The sequence below is a fragment of the Castanea sativa genome, chromosome 8 (assembly GCF_040712315.1).
Source record: "Castanea sativa cultivar Marrone di Chiusa Pesio chromosome 8, ASM4071231v1".
In the NCBI taxonomy this organism is placed as follows: domain Eukaryota; kingdom Viridiplantae; phylum Streptophyta; class Magnoliopsida; order Fagales; family Fagaceae; genus Castanea; species Castanea sativa.
This window is the reverse complement of record NC_134020.1, coordinates 29,644,738-29,656,194: the sequence shown is the minus strand read 5'-3', so window position 1 is coordinate 29,656,194 and position 11,457 is coordinate 29,644,738. Positions and strand designations below refer to the sequence as shown.

Sequence of the window (11,457 nt, the reverse complement as noted above, 5' to 3'; positions counted from 1 at the left end):
CATAATGATGTCTTCCATGAACGGACTAAACATATTGAGATTGATTGTCATTTTATCCGTTATCATTTTGTTCATGGTGCTCTCAAGCTCTTCTCTGTCTCCTCCAAAGATCAACTTGCAGACATCTTCACCAAGTCCCATCCTAAGGGACGCCTTCGTGATTTGGTTGACAACCTCAAGTTGGTCTCACATCCACCTTGAGTTTGAGGGGGGCTGTTAACGTACACTCATATGTGGGCTTGGCCCATTTAGATCACTTACTTGTCTTTGTACTACTTGTACTTATATTCTCATGTTACTTGTACAGCACTCATATGCCTCCTATATAAAGGCACTCATGTATATTATTTTATTTGAGAAATACAATACTATTCAATTCAGTATTTCTAACAACATGGAGTCACCAGCAACTCCCATGAATGACTCATCTGGAGATGAAATGGACAACATGAACCATAACCATACCAATATGGCCATGAACATGAACATGATGCACATGACCTTCTAGGGTTCCAACGCTGAAATACTCTTCTCCGGTTGGCCCGACACACGTCTTGGTATGTACTTAGTATCTCTACTAGTAGTCTTCGTGCTTTCAGTGCTCGTTGAGTGGTTCTCTCATTGCCAATACGTAAGAAGGAAAAAGAAGACATACCCGGATTGAACAGTGCGGCGGAACCACCAAGGCGCAGTCGGGACAAGGGTGGCGAGACTGTGGAGAGAAGCTCGACAGTGGCTTTGAACGGCGTGGATTCTCTCTCTCTTTGCCGGACCTGGTTCTCTTCTCCTCTTTCCGTTGCGTTTTGGACGTTTGAGTTTTTTATAAGTTTGTATTTTAAAATCACGTGAGTGACATGTGCTTATTTCGTTACTGTTTTAACGTATTACTAACTGAAGTATTGATTTGGCAATTGTGAATAATTTAAGGAGTAAATTGGTTAATAAAAAAGTTGAGGGGGTCTTTTGGCTAGTAGTTGAAAATTTAAGGGGTGTATGAGCATTTTTCCCACAATATTAAAGCAGGTCTTGTTCAGACACTTATGCATGCAATACGGATCGGTCTTGCTTATATTGTAATGCTTGCTGTTATGTCTTTTAGCGTTGGTATATTACTAGTGGCTGTTGCTGGACACGCATTAGGGTTTTTGCTCTTTGGCAGTCGAGTTTTCAAGGACTCAGATATGACATCGTCTGTGAAAACTAGTGATCTTCCCCCAATGAGTTGCTGACATATAAAATTTCTGTTTATCAGAAGCAAATTAGCAATATTACATGTAATTTTTAAAGGTCTCACATAATATTGTAGATCTCTCTCGTACTCCTCCCCAGTGTACTGCATTAGTTGGAAGCTGTGGATATTTCAATATAGAGCTATGTTGCTATAAGTGAGAGTAGGTTCTTTTCAAGTACACTGCTCTTTTAATGTAACGGCTTTTCCACCTATATATTTTGTCTATTTAGTTCCTCCTCCTCATAACACACTTCTATTTTCCTATCAGATTTCCAACCGCTCAAATGAATCAGGTGATAGAGAGAAGAGAGTTGAGCCAATCAATCCCTTCTACCGATCACCTATATCTGTTAATTTACATGGCCGTTTCTTTGAGTCAAGCTTTACAAACATGGCGCCCCGGCGCCCCCTGAATGACACTCATACCTACCAAACTGCTGATTCAAGTTTACCTAGTGGTCTTAGAATTGTTGCATATAGGTTTTGTTCATGGATTTAAAGGGTCATTAAGGGCTTAATTTGTCACGACTGTTGAACAGTTTTCAAGAAATTGGCTTTTTCGTGCAAGTCTCTGCATGCGTGCTATGACTTGTTCGATTCTTGCTGACTTTTCTTGATTCACATCAAAGAGACATAAGAGGATGGCGAGCCAGCAGAATTTTGAATCGATGAGGTGGCCGGTTTTGTTAGACAATTCAAACAATGGGCCCAAAAAAAAAACATGTTTGTTAAGAGATTTTAACTAAGTGTTCAAAACTGTTTTTAGTTTTGAAGTAACAATTATAAATGAAATTATTATAATTTTTTTGAAAACCACCCATATAATGTTGAGAATGCATAAAATACTCATCTTTTAATATAAAATAATATATATATATACTTATATCAAACACTCAATTGTATTTTTTTTCTTTTGAAAATATGTTATTAGAAACATGGTACAACACATTTTTGCATTGAGTACTTTAAACACTTGTGTTCATAACACTTTTGGAATTAAATACAAATATTTTGTACCACTTTTTGTATTTCATTTATAACTCACTGTTGTCATGTAGTATTAATTTGACTTTTCTTATAGAATAACCAAAGTTTAAAATTAAAAAAAAAAAAAAATCAAATACATGATAAGTTATGGTTAGTGAAAAAAAAAAAAAACTAATATAGAAATTTTGTATTTTTTTTTAAATCACAATTTGCACATCATTTTGAAAATTAAAACCTAGACTCTCCTACCAAATGGGCCCCGGTTTCCATTGCTTGTTTTCTCACTGGACTTCAAGTAATTTCTTGCCTTGCTTGGGTTAGAGTGATTAGCTAGTTGTCAACTCTTCCCTTTTGGCAGCCCATTTTGTATAAATAAGAGCCATTTTAGGAGAGCCCGGTTTTCATTGCTTGTTTTCTCATTGGACTTCAAGTAATTTCTTGCCTTGCTTGGGTTAGAGTGATTAGCTAGTTGTCAACTCTTCTCTTTTGGCAGCCCATTTTGTATAAATAAGAGCCACTTTAGGAGAGAAGAAATCATAACATAGGTTGCCAGGCTCAATCCATGTAGCCAATGGTTAAGGGACATGAAGCTTATCCACTGTAAAATTCCATGGTCGCGCGTCGGCCTATTTCATGAAGTGGGAGCTTATGGATCTCGATGCCCAATTCATAAAGTATTGAAAGCATAGTGCTTATGGCCCGGCCCATTCCTTGAAGTGAAACAATTGGGCTGACCAAGACGCCTGTCTTAAATGAAGAAAAGAAGGGCTCAGGGGCGAATGAAGAATTGAATAAGGCACGCATTCTCAAGAGACATTTTGGAACAAGTTGAAACTTGAAGCTATAAAGTAGGATTTGAGAAAGCCAATCACAAGCCCATACGTGTCGCTTTGCTTTTTGAGTTCTAGATATTTTCAAACTACTTTCTTTTCTTGTCTTGGTTAGTATTTTTCCCCATATGTCTTGCCTTTTCTTTTGATTTTTTTTTTTTTTAAAGAAAATTTCAACTTATAGCATCTACGATGATAGTTTTTTTATTATAAAAAAAAACACTAATTGATTTTTTTAGTATAGGCAAGGATCGAACTTCAAATATTTTATTCGATAACAAAAAATTTTATCAATTGAATTAAGTAGAAACCACAAGTCATTCCTCTTAAGTACTTACAATGACGGTAATACAACTATATCCCAACCTCTATTAATAATAGTGAACTTGATGTTAGGACATAAAATCTAACATGAATTAAGAAATTCTAACTAATAGTTTTAACCTATACCAAAATTGATAAGAGAAATAAATGAACTTGAAAACCATTTAACTTGAAGGGAAAATTTTATAATAAAATAAGCTGCTATATCTTCTCAATTTTATGTCCAATTAACTTGGGTTCACAAAAAATTCAATAATATCATTTCTAAAGGAATTCACCTTATTTTAGCCCTAGATACTACAATTCTTTATGGTTAGAGACTTAGAGTAACCAATAAGCCATCCTAGAAAAAACACCAATTTCCTCCCTTATGTCTTTCGGTTAAAACGAAAAAATAAAAAATTAATTTTTTTCTTGAGCAAAGACTACCCATTTTTTTGGTTTACAAGTACCAAGAGCACTAGCATCTGGGTTTGTTAACAATTATCTATTTTACTCCCTCAAAACCTACTTTATTTATTTTACCATTTTATTTTACAATTTACCCAACATCCTAATTTCTATTTTTATATACAACTAATTAAAATAATATAAACTACACTATCAAATAATATATAAAAAAAAAAAACTATGTTTCATTCTCTTCTCTTTCTTCTCTCTTTCTTCTCTTTCTCTCTCTCTCTCTCTCTCTCCAAAAAACTCACACAACCACCTTCTACCAAAACTCAGCCACAAACCCCAATTTGTCACCACCAAAATTACCCAAAAAAAAAAAAATTACCACTACCACTAAAAAACCAATCCACAACAATCAAAACCAAGTAACCACCCATCCCAAAATCAAACCCCCCCCCCCCCCCCAAAAAAAACTCAACCACAGCAGCCACCACCCACGTAGCCCACCACCACCATTAACAACCACCAAAATCACATATCCATACCCACAAACCCAAAATTAAAATAAATAATAAAACAAACAAACCCAATCCGGAACCGCTACCCACCACCACCACAAATTCAACCTCTAATTCAAGTTTCAAACTAACAACCACCCAAAATCAACCACAAAATCACACTAAAATGGGTTGAGAGATTAGCAGCATGGTGATAAGAAGAGAGATCGGCGGCATTAGGAAAGAAAGAGAGACTGGTGGTGTGGACTAATGGAGTCACCACCTAGATTAGGTCAAAGAACCATATTGGGTCTTTTGAACCAATCACTTATATACATAGGTCCACATACCAGATTATGGGTCTGGAGTTTGGGTACGGCTTGGGGAGGTGTTAGCCGCCTAATATCACCTGGCTTGTGGGCCGAACTCCATTGTGTGTTGCTAGATCATATCTAATTAAAGAGTTTATTAAGAGAGCCCTAATTCTTAACCTAAACATACATCATGCACTTAAGGAAATAAAACACACAACATATTAAAGATTGCAAATAAAAGGAAATAAAATAAAACATAATCAAACAAAATAAATTAAACATGACAAGTTGACAAATAAATAAAACACACAAGGAAATAATATCAAATATACTAAACATGGCAAAAATACTAAAACAAACATAGAAAATAATTAAACCAAAATAATTAACCTAAAACAGAGTCAAATAGAATCGAAGGTTATGTGAAAAATGATTAATACAAATAAAAACAAAATTTTACCCTAATCTTGATTCGGGGTGCGTGCGCATACTCAACTATGCATAGGCATGGTGCGCATGCATCCTTTAACACAAATTCGAAAAATTACAATTTAGAGATTTAATCAAATAAAGATATTATATGTGAGATCAAACAAGTATGTTAGAAACCCTAGAAACTAAACTAACATAAAACAAAAACACAAAGCATCAACATAAACAAATAAACATGAAACAAAACAAATAATTAAACTAAACTGCATAAAAAAACAAACATGTTATACTTTACATGAAACCAAAATAACAAACCAAAGACAACAAGAATAGATTACAGACAACCTAAAATCATATTAAAACATAACAAACATAATTAAGAACATCAAACAAATCAAATATAACAAAATGAAAAAACTATATCATAAAAATCATGTGAATCATATTAAGCAAAGTGGGAAACCATGAAAAAAAAAGGCTCACCTTACTTTAGAATCATAGATTTGAAGTTGTTTAATCTACCCCTTTATGCCTACAACACAAAGATTAGATGGAGAAGACAAAGATAATCAAAGAACACCACAATTGTTAGTAATCACAACTCAAGAACAAGAGATTTTGAAAAAGGTTTTGAGAAATCAATTTAGAAAAATAGTTTTTGCCTTAGAACTAACTAAAGAAAGGTTTTAATTTTGTAAAAAAGTGCTAAGGTGCTGCCCTAGGGTATTGAAAAGAGAAAAAAGTGTTTTGGAGAATATGAAGGCCAAAAAATCACTCTCTTTAGCTGGGGTTTTGATTGGAGACATAAGATAAGTATTTATAAGTTAAAATTATGATTTTTGGAGCTTTTTAATGATTTTTGGACGTTCTCAATGGTCTATGAGTCGGCCCATATCAAAGCATGATATTTTGAGCCCTTAAAATAAAATTTTAAAACTCAAAAAATCAGACTGTCTAGTTGGTCTAACTTCAAATGGTCATAATTTAGTCAATATAAGTCCAAATTAGATAAAATTTGTATTTAAATCGAAACTCAGAATGTCTACTTTCAAATTAAACAAATCTCACTCAAAAAACTCTTTGTGGATCAAAATTTATAGTCAAAACAATGAGCAAATGTCATTTTTTAGTATCGATTTCAAAGTGATTTGAGCACTTCTGAATTATGATTACTTCTAAACTATTGTGAACTCTTTAATTACCCTTGGTTGACATATGTCAAGCTCATCATTGGAGCTGAGGACCAAAATTTATTAACGAGTACAAAATGCGGTGTCTATAGGTAGCGGCATGGGAAGAAGGAGAGACTAGCGGTTTTGAGAGAAAGATGAGATTGAGAGACAGAATAGATAGAAATTGGAGAGAGCGAGAGAGGATATTTTTCTAATTTATTTGGAAAAAGAGAATAAAATATTATATAATAAGTATACAAACTCATGAACAATGGGTTGCATATTTACCAACTAATTGTTGGTTGTTGCTAAAAACATTTAGCAATAGCAACTCAAATGAAGTTAATTTTTGGGGCATTGGGATGTGAAATAGCAACTGAGGGGGGTTTTACACCCTCCCTAATGCTAGTTATTTAAACTCTCTTTCCACACCACCCAAAAGCAGAAAATATAAAATAAAATAAAAAACAAAAAAAAAACCCTAAATAGATTATAAAGTCAAAATAGGAATTTGATGCAATGCAATTTCTTAGCAATTAACACCTTATAAGACATGTGCTAATACAGTTGGCTCGCAATTACTCTATTAAAAAAAATAGAGTCAATGGACAGGTCTTTTAAAAATAAAAATAAAATAAAATAAAATAAAAAAGCTAGCCTCATCACATGCTTCTCGCGTGCAATGCGTTTTTTTTTTGGAGCAATTAGAGAAAGAGAGACAGAAAGAAAGACAAAGGAATAGAGAAAGCAATACAATGAAATTTATTAAAAACAAATGGTATGTTCATACATTCTTAATTGAGTTTTGAGTCATTTTCTGCCTTTGAAATTAGTGGGAACCTAGGAATAGATGTGCACGACTGGATTTGATTTTTTAGAATCTGAAGAAGAAAGAGAAAAGATGATAAAGATGGAGAGATATGTAGAATGAAATAACTGCTTTATACTTTTTTTAAAAGGAAAAATCATTCATTGGTAAACTGCCTTTTTTAATTTATCTAAAATTTAGGAGCTTTAAAATTAGTAATTTGATATATGTAACCCTATTATTTAATTTTTCTAAATATGAGAATTTGAGGGTGTTTTGGGTGTAAAAAAATAGGAGTCCAGTTGGAGTTCAAAATGGAAAACTCCTTAAATAGTAATATAGATAAATATAAAAACAAAAATAAATTAAAATTTTAATATTAAAAAAAGTGTAACAGTTATATGAGAACTGTCAATAGCTAGTACAAAAGCCTAAAAGGCACTACCAAGCATGGGAGTTGATACCGTACCGTACCGGCCGGTACGGCCGGTATTTTCCGTTCCGCCACCTTTGCTGGTACAGAAACACCTTTGTTTCGTACCGGTTTGAATACCGGACATACCGGGTTGTTTCGTTTATTCCGGACAAAATATTGGATTCCGACCGAAAAAGATATACCGGACCGGAACAAAACCAAAATTACAGAATTAGATTTAAATATAAAAACTAAAAATTACTCTCTCTCCTCCCACAGTAACTTGTTGTTGCTCACGTTGACCTTGCCACCTCTATTTTGCCTTCATGTTGCCAGTTAGCTCAAGTTTTGGCGAGCTCCTCCTCTCTGCTTCTTCTTCTTCTTCTTCATTTTCTTTTTTCTGGGCTCTCACACCCGAATGCTTTCTGTTTACTAGTCAACTTTATATTAACTTTTCCAATACTTTTTCATTTTTCCTCTTTGTTTTTTGTGTCTTCTGCCAAGCCCACGTGAAGGTTACTTTCAATATCAAATTTTAGTACCATTTGTCATGGCTATTGAGTACTATTTGTCAGTGACGTGATGTCATTGATATGCTATTGCCTCAAAAGAAATTCATTTATATATTTATATTATTATTTTAACTATTATTTTTAGTATTAGCATTTGGATTCTCAGCCGAAAATATATATATATATATATATATATATATATTAAATATATAAAATAGCGGTAAACCCAAAACGGTACACCGGTATTAACCGGTATTCGAAATATATCATACCGCTGGCCAAACCGGTATAGCTTCCGGTACGGTATTCACTTCCTTGCTACCAAGTCGACCCACTAAACCCCTCACTCAACAAGTTTTCATCACGTGAGAAATGGTAGTGCGGAAGACACAAGTATTGATAGAAGCCATTGCTTTTTTTCTTTTCTTTTTTTGACTTGGATTTGTATAAAGGGAAATGTTAACGGGCATCTGAAGTGTCCGTTATGATGATTTATTGTGGAGTCTATCTAATGAAAAATTGATGTAAATTGATGAAATGACTAAAAATAGTATTAAAGTAACAAGTGAAACTCAAAAAATTGACTTTATTGGCTCTACACCTTATAAAATTAGTAAAAAATCTAACAAAAAATTGGTATAAATTGATGATTTATTGTGGGGTCTATCTAATAAAAAATTGGTATAACTTGATAAAATGATTGAAAATAGTATTGAAGGGATAAGTGAAACTCAAAAAATTAACTTTACTGGCTCTATACCTTATAAAATTGGACAAAAATTTAACAAAAATTAACTTAACTAACATAAAATTGTTTCTTAACAGACACCACACGGTTGCCGTTAACCCTACCTTGTATATGTTTTACCTAGAGAGAGTTAGGAGTTAACACTTAACTAGCATACCTAAAATTCGGGTAAAAATTGAAAGAGACAGTCTCATTTGTAAGCTAGCACTTTTCTTTAATACCACTTCAACGCATGGTACTACAAGTCATTTGCAAAAATCTGTCACCATGCTCCGAAATGAACTAGCCTCCTTTGACAATTCTACCGGTCCGGAGCGAAATTTAAGGCAATTGTACCCCAATTATGACCCTGCCCAAAAAGCCTACTCACAATTTCTATGCACAACTACGATAATCATGCTAATCCTTTTTCGTTTCTTACTTTCTTTGATAAAACAATTATACCTACTGAATCACCCCCAAAAAAAGAAGAAAAAAAAAAAACCACGGCCGGTTGTTGTCAGATGATCCTTTTTTTCATTCCAAAGGATGAAGGTTTTTTTTTTTTTTTGATGAACAAGAATTTTATTCACAAGACAAAACAGAATTACAAAAAGAATACAAGAGCCTCATCCTTAATGATAGACTCAAAACAGGAAGGGCTGAAACCAACCTCAAAAGACCCAAAAACATTGTTCAACAAGGACCACTTAGCTAGAGAGTGAGCTACTTTATTTGCCCCCCTACGGATCTAGGTAACATGACAGCCAGGAATAAGCGAAATCAAAAGGTACAGGCAACACTGCAATAGGATCTAAAGAGAAATTCATGATTCCAAATCAACTTTGGGTTGTAGTTTTCAATTTTATAAAAGGCCTGCAAAGCTAACTATTGCTATAATAATACTCTGAAAGAGTTCTGAGGATTTTCCTCACAATCTGATGATTTAGAATCTTTTCACCTAAATTGAATGTTGAATTTACTATGTTTTTGAGTTTGGCATAGATTTCATCGAACGTCTCATCATCATCCATTCTAATTTCTTCAAAGTTAGTGGTAAGCCTTTGAAGCTTGGAATATTTCACTACTTTGGTACCTTCATAAGTGTTTTGAAGGACTGTCCATGCTTCCCAGGCACTCTCAGTGGACGAGATCTTCTTAAATTCCTTGTTAGTCATAACAGTAAACAAAGCATTCAATGCTCGACTGTTGAAATTTGCAACTTTGATCTTGTTTTCATCCCACGACGCCAACGGTTCAGTAGATTTGGTCGATCAACCTCAACAGCCAGTCATACCTTTCCATCTAATGACTGCAAAAAAAAGCTCACATGCGCACTTTCTAGTATGCATAGTTAGTGCCATAAAAAAGATGAGGTATAATCAATGATTGTCCACAATCCATAACAACAGGCCATAACAACAGGGGGTCAATGGATCACACAATAAAGATTAAAACTTAATCAGAGTGTGTTTGCTCTGATACCACTTGTTGATTAAAAATAGATTGACCTCGGTTAGTTAATTCAATTACCCCAATTGATTAATTAGATCAAATTACATGTAAATCGTGGAGGCACCAAAAATCACCAAATAAACTAAATACAGCGAAAATTAATTGACATGACGATTTGTTGAAAAATGGGGAAAACCTCTCGCAAGGCAAAAATCCCACTAGGTAAGTTTAAGGTTACTACTCTCAAGAATCCACTAATTAATAATTAAGTAGTTACAAGTATGAGGAATCTCACCACTACCCTAGCTTATCCCAAAATATCAACCTACAGTTGAACCTTCGCTTCAATACCCAACTGAACTTGATATTGTGGTAGCCTTCTTTCTTTTGTTGCACAAATATCCAATACATGACTAACTCCTTTGCACTGATCCCAATACATGACTAACTTCAACAACTTGAATGATTATTGTTGGCTGCAAAGTTCTTCACTTCATAAACGATGAAGATCATGCAGCACTTGATTACAAAACCTTAAGGTGCAAAAAACGCAGTAGCTTCTTACAGAGTGTATGAGTTCTAGGTCTCTATTTTCGTGTATATAATGACTTTTAAAATAAGCCTTATATGTGACTAGGATTGTAAGAAGAGAAAACCTAATCATTCAAATCATCATGGGCCGAATTTCAAATCTAAAAATTCTAAAATTATAAATCTCGATAAATCGAGCTTGTGTTGAGTTTCTCCATTAATATTCGATAACATCTATCAAGTTTGCGTTGAGACTTACAAGAGGGGAGTCATACTTAAGCAGGTTCTCAGGCTTCAAATTCAACCCTTTATACAGGTCGGGATACATGATTTAAGCCCCGCTTCCCTGATTGACCAAAACCCTTTTTACCTCTTATCCTCCAATATAGAGGGTTACCACTAAGGCATCGACATGGGGTTGATAAGTCTTAATCTTATCCTCGTTAGAAAAACCCAGGGTTGGCCAAACTTCTATCCTAACCCACTTAGATCTAGGGACCTATTCCTCGGTATCTGGCCTTACCGCTATGGACATGACTCTGAACATATGACCTCTGGTCTAACTTAGGGTGGCAAGAATAACATTGAAGGTTCCCAAGGGTGGCCTCTATACAGCCTCTCTTTGGTACCCCGATCCTGCTTGGCTCCCCTGCCCAGAAGGCTGGTGCATGAACTGTTTCTGTTTTCTAGCTTTAACTAGTTGCTCCAAATGTTCACGGAGAGTTCTGCAATCCTTAATTGTATGCCCACAATCTTAATGGTATTGATAGTAAAGACTTTGATTGTGTTTGGTGGGGTTGCCTCCCTTTTTTTTTTTGGCCACTTG

The 11,457-nt window shown here is 34.4% G+C and overlaps 1 pseudogene; it reads left to right on the top strand.

The window, feature by feature from the left end:
• Positions 1 to 337: 337 nt before the first annotated feature.
• On the top strand, positions 338 to 1,229 carry LOC142606163 (copper transporter 1-like; annotated as a pseudogene).
• The last annotated feature ends 10,228 nt before the right edge of the window (positions 1,230 to 11,457 follow it).